General features: G+C 45.3%; 1 protein-coding gene and 1 long non-coding RNA gene across 2 annotated transcripts in view; one reads left to right on the forward strand and one right to left on the reverse strand.

Annotated features, from left to right (window-relative positions):
* Positions 1 to 24,752, reverse strand: part of LOC104482491 (CUGBP Elav-like family member 4) — an 829,267-nt gene that overhangs the window by 313,055 nt on the left and 491,460 nt on the right.
* Positions 22,802 to 24,752, forward strand: part of LOC147596652 (uncharacterized) — a 322,521-nt gene continuing 320,570 nt past the window's right edge. Inside the window, exon 1 of the long non-coding RNA XR_015261362.1 lies at positions 22,802 to 22,874. This is a non-coding gene — a long non-coding RNA (uncharacterized LOC147596652). The remainder of the gene's footprint in view (positions 22,875 to 24,752) is intronic.

Genomic DNA, 24,752 nt, shown 5'->3' on the forward strand with positions numbered 1-24,752 from the left:
TTCTTTGATGGTTTTATCTTGATTCGAAAATGTATTTTGTTTTTTGTTAGCAGGTGGGAGAGAGAAGGGGGGAGAACACGAACAAGCTTTGTGGGGCTTCAGTAAAAAAAAAAAGATGTTGGAAATTAGGAATGTGAAATAACCTTGTCTGAGTTGATTTTTTTTATCCTTTCACTGTTTAGAAGAGTAGGCCTTTAACAACAAATAAATAAATAAATAAATGCCCCACTGACAGTTTGAATGCATTTCAAGGCCACAGGAAAAGATGACTCACTTATTAATTAGCCAGGGAGATGGCAGCACAGGGATAGATGATGAACACTAGTAACAGTGCAGAAATTGAGACAAGTGGATCCAGTATGTGAAAAGCTTATTTGCCCCAGGTGTACTGTGACACCTGCATGGGGCCAGCTAAGGCTTGTCCCACCAGTAAGGGGACATTTCATGAAGCAGTAACAGGGAAACAGTCATGAGCTTTGCCACAGTTTTCTTTGCAACTGTGGACAAAGTAATTTGAAATGTGTCTGTGTGAAGAGGTGAAGAACATGTGCAAGTGTCCTGAGCCTGCTGACCATACTCTTCCCATCACTGCAGCACCATCTCCTCATCCCTCCAGCTGGCCCCTAGTCCATCCCAAGCACACGAAAGTGAGCAGAAGAGCTTAATCTAGAGAGCAACGTGTCAGAAGCCATACAAGCACGTGGGATAGATAGGGAAGGGATGTACTAGTTCCCTGTCATAAGGTATTGTCCCTACCTGAAGTCAGAGATAAATTTGAGCTTGTCAGGGTGCCTGAGAAAGGACTGTGCTTGGCAGTGATGTAGGAAAGGTGTAAACTTTGGGTACATGTTGGAGGGAAAATCAGCTCAGATATGCTTGTAAACCTCACCACAAGCAAGGAGTCCTGCAATGCTCAACAAGCCACCTACCAGGCAAAGATGTCCCCGCTGATGAATAACTTCAAATAGGGGAAAGGAAAAGTATTGAGTTACTTGGCTGGACCCACTGGTTGGGGTAGCTGAAGGTGAGCCTTTAATAATCATCAGTATTTCACTCCTGTTTTCCACCATGCTACAGCAGGCAGGAGTGTATATCTCAAAGGAAAGGATAGGACCAGAAGACAGAGTATTACAGAGCAATCAGAGTATCATAGAACATTAAGCAGAAAAGATTGGTGGGGTATCGGGCATTCATAAAGTAGATTAAATATGGACAGATAATTACAATAAGATGAGGCAGGATGGGGAGAGGGATAGCCTGATCCATATTTTCCTGTGCTTTTTGTGAGACAACATCAGATGGTCAAATCAAGCAACGAGGAGTCAGGACTCCCGGGCTCTCTTTCTAGCTCTGCCACTAAATAAATATGCGACCATTCAGGCACTCTGTGCCTTCACTAACCTAAACTTCCAGGATTGTTGTCAGATTCAGTTAATTATTGTCTGCAAAGAGCTTAGAAACCTACACAGGAAAGATGTCAGACAGGTACTCTGGTTTTAATGTTAAAGTTCAAAATATTATAATTGGAGAGCTGAAAAGGGATGTGGATCTGAAACTGAAGCAACAGAATTGCAGGAAATCTTATAAAGTGAAGGAAAACTAAGGAAAAAAAAACTTGAAGAATAAAGAAAGGAAAATGAAGGCAGGTGACAGGCAAGGCAAATTTTGGCTGACTGAGATAATAAGCCACTCTTGAAACTTTTTCACTTTTTCCTCTTGCTGCAGAAACGCTCCATTAACTCTCAGAAAGATGATTTACCATTTGCCCGTTATAGACAAAGCTGAAATAGTAGGAACATCATAGCAAAACATATGACCCAGCTTTTGGCACACCCTGTGGCTCCAAATCTTTAATGTACAATACAGAGTCTTGGAATCTGAAGGGAGATGATAAAGAGATGCTGGCTTGCTATAATGTTTATTAAATGGACAACAGCTACTAAGAGGACCAGGAGAAGTTGCAGGGGGCAGATTCCTTACACAAGGGGAGTGGAGGGACTTGATTTCTCCTGATTTATTTACCCTTCAGTCTATTGGGTGAAAATAAATCTTCATTATGCATGACCTTGAGGACAAAGAAGCAACAAGGGATGGGCACAGTCACCTCAAAAAAAAAACTCAGAAAGGAGGGTAAAAGAAAAGGAAAAGAAAATCAAAATTAAACATAGTAACAATGGAGTTTGACAGTGACCTGCTATATTATTAATTTTGGCTGTCTGGTTGGTGTTCGTAAAATAGGATCCGAATCACAAAACCAACAGGTAATAATAACTGCTCTTATCACCTCCTCTTTCTCTCTCTGGTCATTTGTTGGCTAGTCCAACTGAGTGACCCGTGAGTAAATGATTGCTGTATGAAAAAGAGAATGATCTAACCAGCTCTGGATAACTAGCTCTTGAGCCTCCAGGCTCAAGAGCACAGTTGGAGAACGAACAGAAAAGCTTCCCCATGCTCAAAGATACAGAATTTCAACTATTGGAAACTAGCCCTTCATTCCTAAGAGGCACTGGATATGTTTGTATGGCTAAATAAAACAGGGCTAGGGACTGTTCTCTAGCACCAAGGCCAACTGACGTAGTCTGACCACACTCACAGTAAGTTTGTTATTTTTTGTGGGCTCTGCTCAGAGTAATGGGGGGAGAAACCACATATAACAGACCAGAGTTTTCAAAGCCTGAAAATGATGTCCTAATGCCATGATGTGTGACATGAGGATGCATCAGCACCCACAAGCATGCAAAGTCTACTGGAAACACAGTGGAGGACAGAGCAGGGTGGAAGGAGACAAACCTGGTAAAAATTCATTCACACTACTTTTGGGAATGGTCCTTGGCATGACATAAGCTCTCATGTAGGGACCGGTGAGCAGTTTGGACACAGGTCAAAACTACCAAGGGATATGCTAATGATTCAGTAGTGTGGGAAATTGTAGGGCAGGGCTCATGCCAACATCCTGGTCTGTTTTATTTACAGGTAGAGTTGTAGGCATTGTTGCCCAACTTCAGCCTTGCAGTTGCTCTTTGATTTACACTCTGTTGAGAAAACCAACCCCAGAAGACACTAAGATCTAGGTTTTTCTGGAGGTCTCTAACTTTGTATACTATTATTTCATTAGGATACAAGTAAATATTTTTCTTCCTGTTTATATGGGAAATATGTTAGAGAGGAGTCAAGACAAACTAGGTTTTCTCTCATAAGCTATACTTTATAGCACATTCATTAGTGTTATATAGACATCTTGGAAAGAAACTTTTCTAAGCCAGCAGCTCTTTAAGACTTTCATATATAATGTAATAAGTTTTTGTCCAGTCCTTCTGGAATGAAACAAGATGACTTCACTAATAGTCTATTGAACTCTCACATCTCCATTATAAATAATTTTAGTTGCAGACATTTAATTAATGTTATAAATATACTATTAATGTTGTGCTTTGGGAAATGAGTAGTTCTCTCAGTATATATCACATTTTGATTTATTGTTTTACTTTGCCTTGCTGCAGTGGCCAGGTGACTTTCAGGTTCCCGAGCAATCATAGCCTTTGTTATGGGAACTCTCCCTTCAAATTCCCTCCTTCACTGGGGAGACAAGAGCTTACTATCTTTTTTGAGTCTTTAGGCATCTAACTTAAATGCAAGTAGGAGCATCTGGAGTGAGTAGCATACAGATGAGATTCACCTAAGGATTAAGTGTCTAAGAGTTAGGTGCCTACCCCAAGCTTTTCACTTAGCCTCCCTGTGTAGTCAGGGGAGAACAACAACAGTCTACGTACCTGCCTAGGACTGGCTGGGTGATCCACACTCTTTACTTGCCCATTTTTCTCTCCTGGGCCTAAAAGAAAATAAACTCAGACTTCTTACCTTGACTTCTAAATGCAAAAAATAAAGGAGATTAATCCCATCCCTATATAATGAATAGAGACACAGAGACGCCTACAGATTTCATAGGATTTGCTTCAGATAGCTACAGCTAGACAGTATTAACACTCCCCTCTGTGCTCAGGCTCTGATTCATCCCTGTGGTTGTTTCCATCCTAGAAATGTGCTGTCAGGCTTGGATTTTCAAAAAGAAGCCAGAGGACTGAGAAACTTTGATGAGATTAAAGTCTGCAACTGTATCAGACCCCAAGGAAAAGCCTAGACTGAGTTTTCAGAATAATGCCATTCACAGAGTGGTAGGATTGACTCCAACAGTGCATTTTTTGTAAGAAAAAAGTTTGTTGGCTACTCTGAGTAAGTTCTCACCTTTATGCAGTGATTTCCATCAGAGGATCTGAAACATCTTACACAGTTCACTCTAGAAGAACTCAAAACTCATGATGTTTGACATTGTCATGACTTGGTATTTTCTTTTTTTTGATTGAGTGAAGTTTTGTACATGTGCGAAGTGTACCAGTGTTCCTTGTATTTGTGAAAGCTGTTCTGATGTATTGCTGGCTTCCCATAAGCTTCAACACATGCAACATGTGCATACACACATGTACTCACTCGTTCACACACACAAGATAGAGTCTTCTGCCACTTTCTTTCTGGCAACATATTAATCTTGTGTTTCGCATTCTCTAAAAGTTTCACCATTATAACATAATTACTGCTGAAATTGACCTTTAAAATATATTCCAAATTTCATATGTCTTTAAACCCCTCAGTGAGCACCATTTTTCAATTTCACATATTGTTTTCTTTTTTTATGAGAGTTGGGATAAAAGATGGGAAAGGGGATTAGCAAATGAATGTCAGCATGTAACATATGCATGTAGTGATAAAACAAAATCCTGCAAAAATGTACCTGGGCATTTTTAATATCCAGTCTTCAAGCAGTTATAATTTCCCTTAAGGCAAATGAAAATGTAATAAGACTAACTAAAATGTTGCATTTGTGTCTCACCCTTCCCTAAAGTATTTCAATCAATCAGTTTAGCTTCACTAAAATTCAAATGTGTATCTGATACTGGAAATATAAAAGTTCAAGTACTCCTCAGCCTCTAAATACATTTAAACTACCTTTATTAGAACATGCACTTTCCTAAATTTGTATTAGTACCTAAAATTAGTTGTGTTTCTAACTAATCCTTAAAGGAAAACATAACCCTGCCTGCAAATGAGATGCTGAACTGTGTATGGAGGCAGATTTCTGTAATGCAGTATCTAAGACTGAAAATGTGTATATTACAATGCACAGATGAACTTGTGTATGCTCACATTACTGTGCAAATAAGAAAGTATAAAAGCACGTGGGATAACTTCCATCCAGCAGCATTTGCATCCAACTTCATTCCTTCCATCTCCCTACCCCCAGGAAAGGGAGGGCAGAGGACCTGGATGAGAGGGAAGGAAACTCCCATCTCCTGGAGGAGCCCTCCCCTGTCACGGTGTGTCCCTGCCCTGGTTTGGGGCATCCAGGGGAAGGACTGCTGAGGAAGGGTGCTGTGCCTTTGGCCAGTGAAAAGGCAGCTTGGGTTTATTCACATGGTTTCCAGTTGTGGACTATCCTAGGGAAATCCCAGCTGGAAATGATCGCTCATGGACCTCTGTCTTCTCCCACACAGGCGAGTGTACAGTCTGCATGCAGGGACTGCTTATACACATATGAGTCTACTCACCCTTGCAAATATATGCTCAAAGGACACTTTGCAATCTCACACTAAAAAAGCCTACTTAGGCTGTGGAGGGGTTGTCGAGGTATAAAAAGCGAGAGGGAACTGTACCCACAGAGGCCCCAGCCTGTGAATCACATGCTGCACTTCAGAGGTTGCTTTGAGTACCCACCAGCGCCGAGTGTCTGAAGCCAAGAATAACTCTGGATTTATGCTTAACTTCTCAGGCCCCTTGTGGGGTCTCAGCTCCTTCCCATCAGCATAGCTGCCCGCATCCCTGAGCAAAGCACCAGGCCTGAACAGCACCTGGCAGATGAGCCAAGGAATTGCCTGCATGTTCTGCAAACCTTCCCTCATGATTTGTCCAGACACTTTCCTAACTGCCCAAGAGGACACTGATACTCCAAAGGGATGTAACTTTGGAGGACCAGCTCCAGTCCTGGGAGGCACATTAGCAACAACAGGCCAATGATCACATTGCCAAAGCATGGGTTGGGCAGCTCCTCAATGGAGATAATAGGGGGCAGCCTCATTGAAAACACTTTTTTTTGGTGTCCGTTTACTCCAGTTGAGGATCCAGTCCATTATTTCCAATTAGGTTTGATGGAGGATTAACCCAATCTCAAGTGTCAGTTTTCTGCTCCCTGATCGCTGCTCATGGCATGACGTGTGTGCTGTAACCTGCTGGCCTATCTTACCTTTCCCTTTATGAAAAAATGCCATGCAGAGTCAAGCTCACTAGAAATGAAGACAAGTGAAAATCATTGGAAACCTCATTAGTGACCACTCAAAAGCTTCACTGAAAGGTAGATGGTTTTTGCTTTCCCTTGCATACAGCTGTTTAAGGTTGTGGGGTTTTGTTGTGCATATCATCCACACCTCCCCTCCCCCTTTCTCCTTCGTCCCTTCTATGAGTTGGTGAGATACTGCAAATAAATTGCTCTGCCTATTTTGCACAAAGGTTTACATATTGTTCTGTTGATAACATTTTTGGTATGCCTAATAGATGTTAGAGGGAAATATCTGTCTGTATCACTTCTAAAGTTTGTGTATTATCTAACTAGCTCACACTGCTTTAGAGGTTTTAAGCCCTCCATAAGAAGTCCTTTTGCCTGTGAATCTTTTATGTTACACCTAGGTGTCCTCATTATAAGGGCTCTACTATTTGACAAGCAACACTTGTCTCTGCAGTTGGTGATGAACACAGTATGACAGGCAATGTGTGCCTCTGTCCAAGGCACTGAATCACAACAAAATGGTAAATTACTGTCTGTCATAGCTAGAAACTGCAGTGACTAATATCCAATTCCCTATTCTACATAAGATGAGGTGTGTGTTGGGGAGGAGGCTGCATTCGTTTGGTGATGGTGGGAAAAGCTTGCGTTACATTCCTTTTTTTTGAATCCTTGCAATTGAAAATGTACCTGGACACCAAGAAAGAAAGCAAAAGAGGGGTTTTAGCAGGAGGAAAAGGATGAATTACTATCAAATGGCATTATCATTGGAATATTTTTGGACAGCTCAGAATTTGTTAGTGTTTGGGGATCATCAGGATAGAGATATTTGCAAACGGGATTCACTCTTCTCAATCTCTGGCAGAAATACAGAATTCATTTTCAATTAAAATGCAATAATAATTGTCAGTTGGGCTGTGTGTCACTGCTGCTCAGAAAGGCCCCCATTAGAGAAGCCTCTATTTTAAAAGAAGCCATTCATCATCAGAGTATAATTTCCAGTAAATATATTGTTTGTTCAACTGTAATGCTAGAGATAATGTTTAAAATTCTCCCCTCCGTTCTGGTTTTGTTAGTGAGGGGGGGCCTAAGGTGGTAGCTTCAGTAGGAAACTGCTAGAAGTTGCTCCCCTTTGTTCAGTGGACTCGGCCGGGCCTAGGGCGGACCCACTGCTGGCCAAGGCCGAGCCAATTGGTAGCAGAATGTCTCATGATAACGCCTCTGCGATAACGTATTTAAGTAGGGGAAAACAGAAAAAGAGGAGGAGAGATGTGAAGCAGCTGAGCAGGGGCAGAGAGGGGGAGGCGCGAGCCTCATGGGCCTTGCAGGCCTCACCCTCTGGCCTCCCGCCGGGCAGCCGACTGGGCCCAACTCGGCCCGGCCTGGCTGCAAGAAGTGGAGAGGAGATGAGAAGTTGAAGTGAATAAGGTGTAAAAAGGAACCTGAGAGGCATCTGCCAGCCTGTTGTGAGGAACAGCTGCAGACACCAAGGTCAGTTAAGAAGGAGGGAGAGGAGTAATGCGGCTCCTGGCAAAGATTCCTCTGCAGCTCGTGGTGAAGACGATGGTGGAGCAGGTTGTCCCCCTGCAGCCCATGGAGGTCCACGGAGGGGCAGAGATCCACCTGCATCCTGTGGAGGACCCCACGCCGGAGCAGGTGGAGGCCTGAAGGAGGCTGTGGCCCGTGGAGGGCCCGCTGGGGCAGCTGTTCTAGAGGGACTGCACCCCGTGGAAGAGATGACCCACGCCGGAGCAGTTTCATGAAGGGCTGTTGCCCGTGGGAGGGACCCCACGCTGGAGCAGGGGAGGAATGCCAGGAGTTCTTCCCCCGACGATGATACAGCGGCATAAAACAATGCATGATGAACTGACCGCGACCCCCATTCCCTTTTTCCCCCCCTGTGCCGCTTGGGAGGGGAAGGTAGTAGAGATAATGTTAAGCCCGGGAAGAGGGAGGGGTGGGGGGAGTTTATCTTGTTCCCTGTCTCATTCTTCTGCTAATTTTAGAAATAAATGAGTGTTTTTCCCCAAGTCGAGTCTGTTTTGCCCATAACGGTAACTTTAAGGATTTTTCTCCCTGTCCTTATCTCAAACCTCGAGCCATTTTCCTTATATCGTCTCCCCCTGTTCTCTCGGAGGGTGGGGGGAGTGAGAGAGGGACTGCGTAGTCTGGTCCCGATCGGGGCTGAACTACGACACCCTCATATGTCATTATGAAGTAATTGATAGCAACATGGCCATTTCTTTTCATTTGCAAGGCTTTTTTTTTGTTGCTGTTTTTCTCCCCATCTTCCTTTAAGGCAACCTATTGAAACAATCAATATCAGCAGTTTCAAAAGCGTGATACAATAAATACATTTCTCAGACAATGACAGAGAACATCCTTATTATAATAAATTTACCATATATAAAACTGTGTGTGATATTCCTAAGAGCCATTTTACATGAATGCCTTCAAATTTTGTGCAAGGAGAGAGAGGAAGGAGGGGGGGAGTGGGGAAGAGAAGAGGATGAAGATGTGTATTCAACAAATTGCTTAATTCTCAAAATATATTAAATTCAGCTTGCTATATGGTGCATACAGAGTAAACTCCTCCCCCTTTGCAGAAATACACTGTATTTTTTGGAGTTGTTTAATTAATATTGGCCTTGATTATCATATATGAGTGCATTATCTGCATCCTTTTTTAATAAAATACATTGCTACAGCAGAGTTTGTACCTTATCTGTTGTCTCACAAAACACTTTTGGAGTATTTCTGTTGAAATATTGTAATAAACCAAAATCAAAAAGGACCAGCTGCTTTTGCCACTGAGGTCCAGCTTTGAAGTGACCCAGCAAGAACATACCAAATGGATTTAAATATTAACACAGGTCTGAAATTTAGTTTATATCCTGCTTGGTACAGTATAAAAATTCCTATTTCATAATCTTTTCTTCTCATTTTGTACGCCACAATCCAGCATTTCGTGTGAGCTTGAATTTTTGGAGAAAATTTCTCCTCTCCCTCTCCTTCCCATTCCTGCTGGCTTCAGTAAAACTGGGGCTCCACTGAGAATTTGGCTTTCTCAAGCCTAAAGCATGTGCTTTAATTTAAGTATGTGCATAACTGATTTGCTGAAGAAGAATCAAGCATATGGTTAACCTTACAGAGATGTCTTCTTTGACTTTGAACAGAGATACTTCGGGTGTCTACACAAGGGACCAGAACAAGGAAAGGCAGATTTTTATGCAAGACTTGCAATCTCTTAGGATTTGATATTGGCACTGGGACACCGTGGTACAGAGGTGGTAAAATACAGGCAGACACGGAGAAAATGGGCTCCTCTGAAATTTTGGATTGTTTAGATTGAAATACTTTTTCTTTGCTGGAAGTCTTATACTTTCCTACTGACTTGTGCTGGTGTTATCTGAACTTCAGAACTATATTATTTAGAGAAAAAAGAAGAAATAATACCTGGTAGGTGGTATATGTTTTATTATTAATAGTAATACTTGGCACTCAGTTGTCACTTTTCATCTCCAAAGCACTTTACATAATTAGCTAATTCATCTTCACCATTGCTGCTTGAGATGGAGCTTTTCACTGAGGCAGCATGGGAGCTCACACATTCAGGACTGATGCTGTTCATAGAGCAATCAGGCTATCCAGATGGGACCACTTTTGGGTGAAAAGCAGCTGATCTGTCCTAAGGACAGGGCTGCCTTACGACATTGTGCATGGATATGTGCTAAAGGAGTATTTCCATTGAAAATGTTGTCATGTGGTTCCCCAATACTCACCCCAAAGCTCTGCGTACCCATGCAGAGAAGGATGCTATGCAGAGCCCGTCCTAGTGACTCCCCTCTCCAAGGCTGTCCCTGTGTCCTGGTGACTCCCTGGCCCTCTGGGTACTGGGAGGGCACTGCCTTTCCTTCCCTCCTCGTTTCTCCTCTTCTTTCCCTCTTTCTTCTCCTCTATATAAAGGAAACAACTGGATGCCAGTCTCAGTTCCTCGACACCTATAAGACCTACAAGTCCACTCAGAGCCATCCTCTGCCTCCATTGGGAGCCAGTGGACACAGGGTGCTGCTTGGTCCAGGTCTATTGGCAGAACCCACATGTGAGGAAATCTCCTGTGAAACCTGCCTTTCCTCCTGTTTAGATCAGCATCAGCATTTCTAGGCAAATCACAGCAGTGACAAAGGGCATCTTGCGGACTTGGCTTGAGGCTCCTTGCTCAGCAACAATATTTGCTGCAATTATTATATTATTTTCATCTATATTTCTTTTCCCTATGGGATGACAGAACTTTTGCATCAGGACCCAATCCAAAACACCTTGAAAGTTGCTTTTCTGCCCTTTTCTGAATGGTCTGGTCATATCTGTGGGCCAAATAGAGATATCTCCGCTCTGTCTGCAAACGGCTTGGGAGGGATGGTGGGATGACACATACGACTGGAGCGTCAACATGGTGGGGTACAGGCTTTTTAGAAAAGACAGGAAGGGGAGATGAGGGGGGGGTGTCGCTCTCTACATCAGCAACCGGCTGGAGTGTGTGGAGCTCCGCCTGGGGATGGAGGAGGAGCTGACAGAGAGCTTATGGGTCAAGATTAGAGGATGGGGATGGACAGGGGATGTTACGGTGGGGGTCTGTTACAGGCCGCCTGGCCAGGAGGACAGAGCAGATGAGGCACTCTACAGGCAGATAGGAGCAGCCTCACGGTCACAGGCCCTGGTCCTCATGGGGGACTTCAACCACCCTGACATCTGCTGGAGAGACAACACGGCAGGGCACAGGCAGTCCAGGAGGTTCCTGGAATGCGTGGACGACAACTTCCTCCTGCACGCGACAGAGGAGCCGACAAGGAGGGGTGCCATGCTGGACCTTGTTCTCACCAACAGGCAGCGACCATGATATGGTGGAGTTCAAGATCCACGGGGCAGCAAGGAAACTACATGGCAAGCTCTCTGCCCCAGGCTTCAGGAAGGCGGACTTTGGTCTCTTCAGGGACCTGATGGGCCAAGTGCCATGGGAGGCGGCCCTGGAGGGAAGAGGGGCCCAGGAAAGTTGGTCCATATTCAAGGAGCACCTCCTCCAAGCTCAGCAGAGGTGCATCCCGATGAAGAACAAGTCGGGCAAAAAGGCCAGGAGGCCGGCGTGGATGAGCAAGGAGCTCCTGGACCAACTAAAAGTAAAAAAGGAAGCCTATGGAGGGTGGAAGGGGGGACAGGTAGCCTGGGAGGATTACAAAGAGGCTGTGCGAGTGGCCAGGGATAAGGTAAGGAAGGCCAAAGCCCTGGCAGAACTGAATCTGGCCAGGGATATAAAATGTAACAAGAAGAGCTTCTATAGGTACGTAGGGGACAAAAGAAAGTCCAGGGAAAATGTAGGCCCCCTCCAGAAGGGAACTGGTGTCCTGGTTACCCAGGACATGGAGAAGGCTGAGGTTCTCAATGACTTTTTTGCCTCAGTCTTCACCGACAAGAGTTCCTGTCCCACCGCCCAAGCTGTAGAAGGTGCAAGCAGGGACTGCGAGAATGAAGAACTGCCCATTGTACTCGAAGAGCAGGTTCGGGATCATCTGAGGAACCTGAAGGTGCACAAGTCCATGGGTCCTGATGAGATCCATCCACGGGTCCTGAGGGAACTGGCGGATGAAGTTGCCAAGCCACTGGCTATCGTATTTGAGAAGTCGTGGCGGTCTGGTGAGGTCCCCGATGACTGGAAGAGAGGGAACATAACCCCAATTTTTAAAAAGGGGAACAAGGAAGACCCGGGCAACTCCAGGCCGGTCAGCCTCACCTCTGTGCCTGGCAAGGTCATGGAGCAGATTCTCCTGGAAACCATGCTAAGGCACATGGAGAGCAAGGAGGTGGTTGGTGAAAGCCAATATGGCTTCACCAAGGGCAGATGGTGCCTGACCAATTTGGTGGCCTTCTATGACGGGGTGACAGCATCGGTGGACAAGGGACGAGCAACTGACATCATCTACCTGGCCTTGTGCAAAGCTTTTGACACTGTCCCGCACAACATCCCTCTCTCTAAACTAGAGAGACATGGGTTTGATGGACGGAACACTTGGTGGATAAGGAGTTGGCTGGATGGCCGCACTCAGAGAGTGGTGGTCAACGGCTCGATGTACATGTGGAGACCGGTCACGAGTGGCGTCCCTCAGGGGTCCATGTTGGGCCCGGCCCTGTTCAACATCTTTGTCGGCGACATGGACAGTGGGATAGAGTGCACCCTCAGCAAGTTCGCCGACGACACCAAGTTGTGTGGTGCCGTCGGCACGCTGGAAGGGAGGGATGCCATCCAGAGGCACCTGGACAGGCTGGAGAGGTGGGCCCGTGCCAACCTCAGGAAGTTCAACCAGGCCAAGTGCAAGGTCCTGCACCTGGGTCAGAGCAATCCCAGGCACAGATACAGGCTGGGCGGGGAATGGATTGAGAGCAGCCCTGAGGAGAAGGACTTGGGAGTGCTGGTGGACGAGAAGCTCAACATGAGCCGGCAATGTGCCCTTGTGGCCCAGAAGGACAACCGCATCCCGGGCTGCATCAAGAGAAGCGTGGCCAGCAGGTCGAGGGAGGTGATTCTGCCCATCTACTCTGCCCTGGTGAGACCCCACCTGGAGTACTGTGTCCACTTCTGGAGCCCCCAACACAAGAAGGACATGGACCAGTTGGAGAAGGTCCAGAGGAGGGCCACGATGATGATACAAGGGCTGGAGCACCTCTCTTATGAGGACAGGCTGAGAGAGTTGGGGCTGTTCAGCCTGGAGAAGAGGAGGCTCTGGGGAGACCTGATAGCGGTCTTCCAGTACCTCAAGGGGGCCTACAAGAAAGATGGGGAGAGGCTGTTTAGTAGGGCCTGTTGCGATAGGACGAGAGGTAATGGTTTTAAAATAGAGGGGGGTAGATTTAGACTAGAAATTAGGAAAAAATTTTTTACGATGTGAGTTACAGAACACTGGAACAGGTTGCCCAAAAAGGTGGTGGATGCCCCATCTCTGGAAACGTTCAAGGCCAGGCTGGATGAGGCTCTGAGCAACCTGACCTAGTCAGGGATGTCCCTGCTCCTTGCAGGGGGGTTGGACTAGATGACCTTTGAAGGTCCCTTCCAACCCTAACCATTCTATGATTCTAACTGTTTTAATCCTGCTGAAAGCCCAGACATGTAATGATAACTTCAGTGGCACAGGTCCTGACCCTGCACTAGAGATCCTACCAGGCATCTCCCAGCGCCAAGCTCTGGGGTGTTATGGTTTTATTTAGTGAGGGGGGGCCTAAGGTGGTAGCTTCTGTAAGAAGCTGCTAGAAGTTTTTTCCCCTTTGTTCGGTGGACTCGGCCAGGCCTAGGGCGGACTCGCTGCTGGTCAGGGCCGAGCCAATTGGGAGCAGAATGTTCCGTGATAACGCCTCTGCGATAACGTATTTAAGAAGGGGAAAAACAGAAAAAAAAAGAAAGAAGAGAAGATGTGAAGAAGCTGAGCGGGGTCAGAGAGGGGGAGGTGCGAGCCTTGTGGGCCTTGCAGGCCTCACCCTCTGGCCTCCCGCCGGGCGGCCAACTGAGCCCGACTCAGCCCAGCCTGGCTACAAGAAGTGGAGAGGAGATGAGATGTGAAGAGATCCTGGGAGGCATCTGCCTGCCTGTTGTGAAGAATTTCTTGTGAGAGGAACGGCTGCAGACGCCAAGATCAGCGAAGGAGGGGGAGGAGTAATGTGGCTCCTGGCCAAGATTCCCCTGCAGCCTGTGGTGAAGACCATGGTGGAGCAGGTTGTCCCCCTGCAGCCCATGGAGGTCCACGGAGGAGCAGAGATCCACCTGCAGCCCGTGGAGGACCCCACGCTGGGGTAGGTGGATGCCTGAAGGAGGCTGTGGCCCGTGGGGGGCCCGCACTGGGACAGCCGTTCTGGAGGGACTGCACCCCATGGAAGAGATGACCCACGCTGGAGCAGTTTCACGAAGGACTGTGGCGTACGGTGGGACCCCACGCTGGAGCAGGGGAGGAATGTGAGGAGTTCTTCCCCTGATCATGAAGCAGCGACGTAAAACAACATTTAATGACCTGACCGCAACCCCCATTCCCTCTTCCCCCCTGTGCCGCTCGGGGGGAAGGTAGCAGAGATAATGTTAAGGCTGGGAAGAGGGAGGGGTGGGGAGAGGTTATCTTGTTCCCTGTCTCATTCTCCTGCTAATTTTTACAAATAAATGAATTCTTTTCCCCAAGTGGAGTCTGTTTTGCCCATGACGGTAACTTTAAGGATCTCTCCCTGTCCTTATCTCAAACCTCGAGCCGTTTTCCTTATATCATCTCCCCCTTTTCTCTCAGAGGGTGGGGGGAGCGAGACTGCGTAGGCTGGTCCTGATCGGGGCTGAACTACGACAGGGGAATAAACAGAGCAAAACAACAGAAGTTAGTTTGAGGGGACAACACAGGGCAGAAAGCCCATGTAGGCACTCCACTGCTTTCTTCTCCTTCCTTGTCGATACAGAAAGCTCAGAGAGAAATGACTTTTTTCACAGGCTCCCTAGCATGGCACCAAAAACTAGGCTGCACAATCTTCTGCTCTGCTGAATGTGGGAAGTGATCAGCTTTTTTCTTGGTGTGTGGCCATTCGCATGTGCATGGGAGTAGCTCCCTGCCAGAAGGTGTTTTGTCTGAACCTGCAATGAAAGCGAAAGCCTGCAATTACAGGGAGTGGCTGTACTTAAAAGAGAGATGGAGAACATCCCAGCACGCGCTTGGATTTATCATATTGAAAGAACATAGTCCTCTTTCTACGCAGTTGCAGTTTTTGATAAACAGCCTACATTAGGACACCTCAAAGGTGCACTGCATCATTAATTAACAGAGTATATGCTGAAAAGGAAGTTAATAAAACTTGCCTCTTGCATGGAAGTGAGAAATCTTACTATCTGATGATTCCTGATGGAAGAAGATGTTTCTGAAGCCACATGTGCAACCTTGTACAGGTAATAATAGCAAAACACTCCAAGGAGTCTTTTATGTTTGAGGATGGCATTTTTATTTTTGATTTATAGGATACTAGTGGCTTTTATCTTTTTTTTTTTTTTAAACCAAGAGCCATGGTAAAAATCAACTGATGATGCTCAGATTCAGAAGGAAAAACAGAAAAGAAAACAGAACAGAATAAAATGGGACAAATATGAATCTCTCTGGGAGGAATGCCAGCCACTAGCTCTGCTATTATTATACTGGAGAATCTTATAAAACTCTAGCCATTCATAACAGGCTGCTGCCAGATATTGATAATTTATTCAAATAGTAGGTCTGGATTTCAGGGAGCAGATGTTCCTCATGCAGACACTTTCACAAAATGAATTCCAAAGAAACAAAATATCATTTGGTGCTATCAGTAGAGAGGAAAGTCAGTATTTTAGTGTGCAGTCAACATCTGGACTGCCTTCTATTTTTATTGTCCCTCTTGCCTCTGGTTCTCTCCTACCCATCCACTGCTATCACTGGATGATTCTGCTGCTCTTCTTTGTAGATGTCAAGTAAATAAATAAATAATCTGTTTTGTCTCCTGTTTATGTTACAATATATCACAACTGATTTCACTGGTAGTAATGGGATCTGACCAACTTCGAATCACTTTGAGCAGCAGCAAAGCCTCCAAATAAGCCACCTATTAGGAAGAGTATAAATTGATTTTGATCCAGAACAAATTCCTCTAGTAATTTCAATGCTTCAAGGCTGCTCTACCCAATATGGGGCTTAGTTTGCCTCCAGCAAATTCACAGATTTTCTCTCTCTCTCTCTAAGCCTTGTTGAGTTGGAGAAAGGCTGGGTATTCATAAACCCAAAATCTCACTTGCACAGATGCTCCAAATTGAAGCAAGCTGTTCTATCATCTTCTCCAGTTGTTGGCTGCTTCATTTGAAATCATCCTAGACATGGTGCAACAGAATGTGCCATGTGTCCAAAAATTGTTAAACATATTTCCTTGGGCACAGTGACAACTGTTGATGAACACTAAACTGTAATGCTTGCTACCAGTGGTCCTGTTCTCTCCGAAAAAAGAAGCCAACATCTAGGACCAAATCCAGAGGTTGTAGTGAGATTGTGTTGGCCAGATGTTACTCCTGGGAGGTCACTTCTTTTTACAGATCTGTGTGGTTCTGTGCTGCTTGGAAAGGTAAGTAGGTCCAAGACTGCCAAGGGAACTAGGATGGTGGTCTAATTTTCAGCACTTTACAAATGAGTGTACAAATTTACATTCCCAACTAATCCCATTTTACAATTCCCATCCATTCCCAACTAATCTCATGCAATAACCTATCTTCCAGCCACTTGTACATTGCCATCTGTCTCTGCTCCTGACTGATCCCAAGTTGCCATCTACCCCTGGGCAGTCTTTTTTAGCTACATACCATTTGGAGAGGTACATAAATGATGATGCTTCGAGCTGTCAGTTTTTCAGTCTACTCCAAGCCTCTGACCAACACCCTGCTTTCACAGCATGCAGAGATTGAGGGACACCCTCTTGACCCACCTCCTCCCCTCCCCCCCATGACACACAGCCTCTTTCTTTGCAGTAAATGCTACAAAGGGAACCAAAGATGGATTAGTCTGGGGAACTACACAACAGGACATTGGAAGTACCAGGTGAGGGAAAGAATAGTCACAAGCAATTTATTTGCAAAGGGTGTGCAGATGCAGTTATGGGGTCACTGCACACAGTGAATAATCCAAAGACTAGTTAAGAGTCCCTCTGTTCACTCCCCACTGCCTTGTCCTCATTGTCCATAATGACAGGCATCCAGGGAAGGCTCTTGAATGGTAGGAAGCTAAAAGTGATTGTGCCTAATTTCCCCCCAAAGCTTGAAGTATGGCTTTCAATACCTCTTCATGAAGAATTCCCACTGCTTCTGAGGCTGTCTTGCTTGGAGTTCTGTTCCCTTTGTGGGAGAAACAGAGTATAGCTGTTGCAACATTCCTCTGGGTCAAATTGTCTCCCTTTTGTCTTCCCTGTGTTTAGGTGAGAGTAAAAACCTCCAAATTTCACTCTGATGGGTAACAGCACTTCACAGTTGAATATTTGAAGGGGAATGGAGTCATTAGCTCACTTCCCATCCTTAGCAATGCTGCTCTGGTCTCCAATGTTGCACTTCTATGCATGACGTGGAAAAAAGTGGAGGGATCAGGGCCCAAAGAGTGTCTCTTAATTTTTCCTGTGCCCAGTTACCAGCTGCCACTAACTTTGCAAACTTTATTGACTGCTGCAATGTCTGATGCTAAGTATCTTCAAACTTCATTCCAAGTAATTGGAAAAAAAAAAAAGGGGGATAATCAGCTAGTTCCATGATGAATGAAGCCCATGTGTCCTGGTTTCAGCAGGGATGGAGTTAATTTTCTTCTCAGTAGCCAGTGTGTTTTGGATTTCCTGTGTGAAGAATGTTGATAAAAACATTCTGATGATACGAGTTGTTGTGAATGAGACCAAGGACACTGTCTGGCTTTCCAAGTCTCGTTAAAGTCTCGTTAACGTGCAGATGCAGGAAGCTGGGAGAAAGACAGACAGAATAATTGATCCAAACTGGCCAAAGAGAGTATTCCATGCCATCAACATCATGCTCAGTATATAAGTGGGGGTTGCCCCTGGGAGGGGACATTTCTTGTCGGGCATTCTTGTTGGGTATCCGTGCGGGCACCCTTGGCATCCTTTTCTTCTCTCTTGCTTGCTGGCATCGTTCCCTCTCCCTTGCTGGCTTGCTCTCCCCCCTTTTGCTTGCTGCTCGGTGTTGTTCCTGTGATCGCTGCTCAGGACGGGCTGCGTTGGTCATTGGGACATCGGGTGGTGAGAAATTGTACATTGTTCATTTTGTATATTTTGTATATATTAATATCCTTATATCCTGTTAGCTTTGTAGTTTTTTTAGTATTTTTAGTAAACTGTTTTTATCTCAACCCACGAGTTTTCCTTTCTTCCCAATTTCTCTCCCCATCCCACTGGGTAGGGGGAGGGTGAGTAAGAAACTGTGTGGTGATCCGGGCTAAACCACCACACCATGTCACTCAGAGAAAATGAATATTTCTTTGCAATAATGAGCAGATGGTAGCAAGACTCAGATCCAAATTAAAACATGCATGATAAATGCCAAGAAAACATAGAAAAACAAAAACCCAACCTGGAGTGAAATCTCTCTATATATCTCCCCCCCACCCACAACATAGGCACTTCTAATGGGAATTAAATTATTAAGAAATGTTGCAAGGAGAATAAAATGTGAGTCTTCCTCCTTCTTGGAACTTTTTGAAAGAGTATTTCAGCGCAGCTAGAGCTGGCTTTTCTTCTCCATATGAGAGAGCACTGGGATGAATGGGATCTTTTAATGTAGAAGCACAGGTAAAGTACTAATCCAGAAAATAAATTATACATTGGAGTTGGCATAGACATAGAATATATTTTGCCTCCTGCAAAGTTGACCTATGGAACTCCTTGCTGCAAGAAATTATTGCAGCTGAAGGTCTTCAAGGACTTAGAAAGGGGGTAGTATTTGCAGATAGTAATACCATTTAAAATGATATTAAACAGAACAAATGTGAATAGTGGTTTTACAATATCTTAGTTCCAAGTGGATGCTAAAAATAAATCAATGGTGTTAGAAAGCAACGTTGTTATGAAAAATGTAGAGTCCACCACTTTTCTGATGCTTTTTCATGAAGTATGTGATATTTGAAAGTGCTATGATCACGACAAAGGACAACAAAGGACTGTGGACTGCTGGTGCTGATCTAACATGGCATTTGCAGGGATATTTGAAGGAAATCTGTGTTTTGGCATCCTCCTGGATGGCTGCTGGGCGAGCTAAGCCTAGCCCTTCACTGTCTAACCAAGCAATACCCTCAGAAACCTTATATTTAACTGTGTGTTTCTGATCCTGCATGATCCCTTCTATGTCCCATTCCTTCTATTTGCAAATCTCATGGTGATACAAAATGGATGGTCTCTCAGGGGGCTGGCTCGTTCCTCCCTGTTGGCACTGACACCTTTCCCCAGTACTAAGTTAATGAGAAATATTAAATTACAGAGGCACATGCACACTTTGGAAAGAAACATGGTGTTTTATTCCCCCCAAACTGCCAAGCTCTGCTTAAAATCAGTAACAAATGCTCTTCCCCAACAAGATGTGATTAGCTTTTATACCTGTGCAGATTGTACAAACACACAGGAGGGAGCTTTTAAATGTCATTGATTTGCCTATTTGAAATTATTAATTTCAAATTTGGCTGGAACAGCCTTTGCTAATTGTGGTAGTTAGAGGACCCACAAGTCTAAGTTTAAATTAAGAATGGGAGGGGGTAGGGCTAAAGAAGAAGAAAAAAACCCCTGAAATAACTAAAATTTCATTTAAACTCAGTAGGTTTCCAGTTAATTACATTTTCACACCTATCCCAGTAGTTACAGATGTATGCCTGCCTTGGTGATTAATGAAGACTGCATTCTCCACGGACTCTATGAGCCAAAATTTCTTTCCTACGGCTAAAAGACCTTCCGTATTAATTGTAATCACATCCAAATACTGTCTGATTTCACTTGTAATGGCTAAAACTATCTTCCTTCCCTCCTTGTTTCTCCTCTTCTTTCCCTCTTTCTTCTCCTCTATATAAAGGGAACAACTGGATGTCATGTCTCTGTGATCCGCTCTCCATGTTGTAGATCCCACAAGAGCGACCATGGCTGATATTCAGCCCTTCATCACCAAGTCACAACTGGTATCTCACGACTCTGTGGAGTGAAACAGGCTCCTCCAGCAGTCAGTTGCCCTGTCTTGTTTTTGAGGTGGAGATGAATTGCTGTCCAGAATTACCTTTTCCTCTCTGCTGGCTCTAAAGGGAGCCATAGGTCATTAGCTCATTCATAAATAAACTTTTGTGATAACTAAATTAAACCAGATGAACTCCATCCTAAGAGACTTGTCAGGATCATTTGAGGAGGTTGTTGCAGATAGGACTGAATGTGAGTACACCTCAGAGCATAAAACCAATGTTACTGAGCCCATTCTGTAGCTGTGAAGGGTTCCTGTATCTTTGGGATGGAGCAACAAGGAGTGGAGACAGAGACTTAGTTCTGCAAATCCCCTCCACTCCACTATCTGTTCCTATGGAATGACCAGCTTTTTCTGAGCTTGTCCCCTCGGTTCAGAAGTCCCCAACTCTTCTGAGGAGCACTGGAGAAGAGCCCCATTATTGCACTCCTTAGTCTGTATGCATTTGGCCTCTCTAAACATTCTGCATATTCACCTGGAGCCATATGAACAACAACTTCCCGCTGGAGTAAGAGGCTCTGAATGACAGAAACACCAAAGGCTTGCAGCACAGCCAAAGGTTTCTTAAGAGATCTGTGGAAGGAGCTCCCACAAAAACTACAGCCACCACAGACTTCAACCACCTTTCAGTTGTAGAAGTAAGGACGCTTCCTCAGCCTGCCTTCTCTACTGCACACCTCAAGTGTGGACATTGAGACAGGTTTCAAAAACAAAACCAACAAAAGCAAAGTGATCATGTACCTAAATTTGCTCCCCTGAGAAGAAAATGAGAGAAAAGCCTGCACTGGAGACAAACTGGTTATATTGCTTAATGCATAACTGGAAGGCACTCTACTATGGTGGTACTGAGGATGGGATGAAAATCTATCTGGAACAGAACAGCACTCAAGAGATTATTCACAGCCACAGCATAAACAGTGAAAATTTACTGGAGTATATAGACTACCCAAGTGTGCAGTTAAATGAGCTTCATAGTAATGGATTTGCCATATCCCCCTGAATTGTACCTCAGTAAGGCTACCATGCTGTTTCAAAAGCAAATTCAGACTAGATGGTAGGAGCCAGATTATTAGAATACAAGCCATAGGGAGAAGATAAACAGTCTAAGTTGATAAGGATAGCTTGGACTGCTCTTACAGGGCAAAAACAGTGCGAGCAGTCAAGGAGACAAACAGGTTGTGGAAATATGGCAATGTTACAGCTAAGGTTGCAGAAACACTCACCTGAAGTGGCATTGTACTATCTGAAAAAAACCCCTATGATTGCTGGAAAAAGGCAGCTATTGGTCTGATGTCAATCATGTCAATCAGCATAGCTCCATTGATGTCAGCCTCTTTTCTTGGTAGTGTAATGTGCTGCTTCTTTGCTAATATAATGCAATGTAATTTCACATTTTTTTAAACTTCAATGGAGTTACACAGACTTCCATAAAGTGAGGGCTTGGTTGACAACCTTATTATGATGCACATTCAGAAGAAGGCAGAGTTAAGATTAGAGAAGCAACCTTAACCTCCTTTCCTGACACCTGAGTGCTCAGCTGCAGAGCCACAGTATTACTGTAGTGTGGCTTGCTCCAAAAACACATCACCCCCCCTTCTAACCACTTCCATTTACAGTCCTCTCCCTGCATATCTTGAAGAGCCTTACAAATGCAACTGAATGCAACCTTCCTACCCAACCATCACAGCTGATCTGCAGGTGGCAAAATTGACATAGTAAGATGGTGGCTGGTTCACAGAGGTCACACAGGCTGCCCCTTTTTCTTATTGATTTTTCACTTTCTCCCTGATTACACTTCTATCAGCAGCAGTCAGCATGAAGCCATAGCCAGTAGATTACTGTTCCTAGGGGTAGTTCTAGAAGCTGAGGAGAGTCAAAACACTGTGGTCATCTCATTGTCCAAGTGTCATGGTTTTGTTAGTGAGGGGGGGCCTAAGGTGGTAGCTTCTGCAGGAAACTGCTAGAAGTCGCTCCCCTTTGTTCAGTGGACTTGGCCGGGCCTAGGGCGGACCCGCTCCTGGCCAAGGCTGAGACAATTGGTAGCAGAATGTTCCCTGATAACGCCTCTGCGATAACGTATTTAAGTAGGGGAAAACAGAAAAAAGGAGAGAGAAGAGAAGATGTGAAGAAGCTGAGCGGGGGCAGAGGCACAGAGGGGGAGGCGCAGGCCTCATGGGCCTTGCAGGCCTCACCCTCTGGCCTCTCGCCAGGCAGCCTACTGAGCCCGACTCAGTCCGGCCCGGCTGCAAGAAGTGGAGAGGAGATGAGAAGTGAATACAATGTAAAAAGATCCTGAGAGGCGTCTGCCAGCCTGTTGTGAGGAACGGCTGCAGACGCCAAGGTCAGTTCAGAAGGAGGGGGAGGAGTAATGCGGCTCCTGGCCAAGATTCCCCTGCAGCCTGTGGTGACGACCATGGTGGAGCAGGTTGTCCCCCTGCAGCCCATGGAGGTCCACGGAGGAGCAGAGATCCACTTGGAGCCCGTGAAGGACCCCGTACTGGGGGAGGTGGATGCCTGAAGGCGGCTGTGGCCCGTGGAGGGCCCGCTGGGACAGCCATTCTGGAGAGACTGCACTCCGTGGAAGAGATGACCCACGCCGGAGCAGTTTCACGAAGGACTGTAGCGTAGGGGTGGGACCCCACGCTGGAGCAGGGGAGGAATGTGAGGAGTTCTTCCCCGACTATGAAGCAGCGGCGTGAAACAACGTATGATGAACTGACTGCAACCCCCATTCCCTCTTCCCCCTCCTGTGCCACTCGGGAGGGGAAGGTGGTAGAGATAATGTTAAGCTTGGGAAGAGGGAGGGGTGGGGGGAGGTTATCTTGTTCCCTGTCTCATTCTCCTGCTTTAGTTTTAGTAATAAATGAATAGTTTTCCCCAAGTGGAGTCTGTTTTGCCCATGACGGTAACTTTAAGGATTTCTCCCTGTCCTTATCTCAAACCTCGAGCCGTTTTCCTTATATCATCTCCCCCTATTCTCTCGGAGGGTGGGGGGAGTGAGAGAGAGACTGCGTAGTCTGGTCCCAATCGGGGCTGAACTACAACACCAAGGAATTAACTTGGGCTCAGATGTTATGCTCTGGTCATCTCTGTTGTTTCACTACTAGTGCACAGACTGGGATGGTGCTAGCCCTGGTCAGCTAGCACTCTCACAGGCAGTACTTGGGCACAGTTTGGGGGTACCACAAGCCAGGAACCTTTCCCAATAGGAAGAATGGATGATGCCATCTGATTTTAGGGAGAAGAGTATTTCTAGATGCGTGGGAATAAGTTACGCTAGTCCACTTGCCTGCATAGCAAGAGGAAGTCTGGGGCTAGAGCTCAGGTAGCTGCTCAGATTTCTCTCTCCTGGCACTAACATTAGCACAGTGACTTCATCTTTTTTCTACTCAGAGCTGTTTAAGTGAGGAACCTCTACTAAGGCACAGGAACAAAGTCCTATGCAGAGTGCTTTGCAAGGAGAGGTGCCTCTGGTTACTGAGAATATCCTGCTTCTGAGATGCTGGTCAAGATCAACGATTTGGTGGCCCTGATGCCAGCTCATAGCTCCTGGGTGCTGGGTCCCTCGGGGGACAGGGGCCAGCCACTCTCCCTAGCTCTGAGTGCTTACTCAGCAAAGGAGGGGAACGGGAAGCGGGGAAAGGTAAGGAAGAAGGAAAGCAAAAATAAATCCTACTAAACCAAACAAAAATGTTTTCAGCCTCTGTCAGGAAAAGGAAGATTGGAAATGACATCGAGTCAACACTCATTGATTCTCTTTTGTTATGACCATTATATACAGCCTTCCAATCCCCTATGTTTTCTTGACTGGCAAATGTTGCCTGAGCACCTTAACTCAGAGTCTCCCAGCCACCCTCTCCTATCTTCTCTTTTTAAATTATTATTATTTTTCTCCTCATTGTTTTTAAATCACTCTCTATATAACAATTGTTTTTCACATTAAATAACATCAGATGAGAGCTCACCATAGTCAGAAGAATGAAACTGTCATCTCTAATTTGCCTGGCAGAAGCCACGTTGACAGGAAGTTGTCTGTGGTTGTTTAGAAATAAAATAATGCTCTGAGGAGAAGTGCAGAAACTTAATAGGACTTTAAAAACAACAGGAGCCATGGGGACTGCAGATGGTTCCTAGGCCCAAGGACTAAATAAACAATGATTTTATAGGCAAAAATGTAGCATAGGGGAGATGGCCTCTAAAGAGATGTTCACACATATTGTGTCCAACACCATTAGACTGCCCAGTAGGAGCAAACGTTCAGCAGTTAAAGACATTTTGAAAAGGAAAAATCAGCCTCGAAAGATGCTTTAAATGAACAGGAGGTGGAAGAGCAAACTGTCTGAAGAACTTTGCACAGCTATATGACTCACCAAACATCTGTCTCAAGGACCAATAATTTGAAACTGATTGACTTACTGGCTGTAAAATGTATAGATTAATGTAGAGGAAAAAAAATAAATAAAAAACATCCAAAAGGGAAGGTGGGATTTGCTGCAGGAAAACAAGAGACAGGGCTTGGTGCAGAAGGGGGGTTGAAATAAATAAGTAGCGATAAAGGCAGCGAGGATGAGCTCTTTTAAAGATCCACAGCACACCTCACATTCTCTCAATCTCTCTCTCTCTGAGGTTTCATATAAGCTTGGCACA

Source organism: Chlamydotis macqueenii, chromosome W, assembly GCF_036417535.1.
Source record: "Chlamydotis macqueenii isolate bChlMac1 chromosome W, bChlMac1.mat, whole genome shotgun sequence".
NCBI classification, from domain to species: domain Eukaryota; kingdom Metazoa; phylum Chordata; class Aves; order Otidiformes; family Otididae; genus Chlamydotis; species Chlamydotis macqueenii.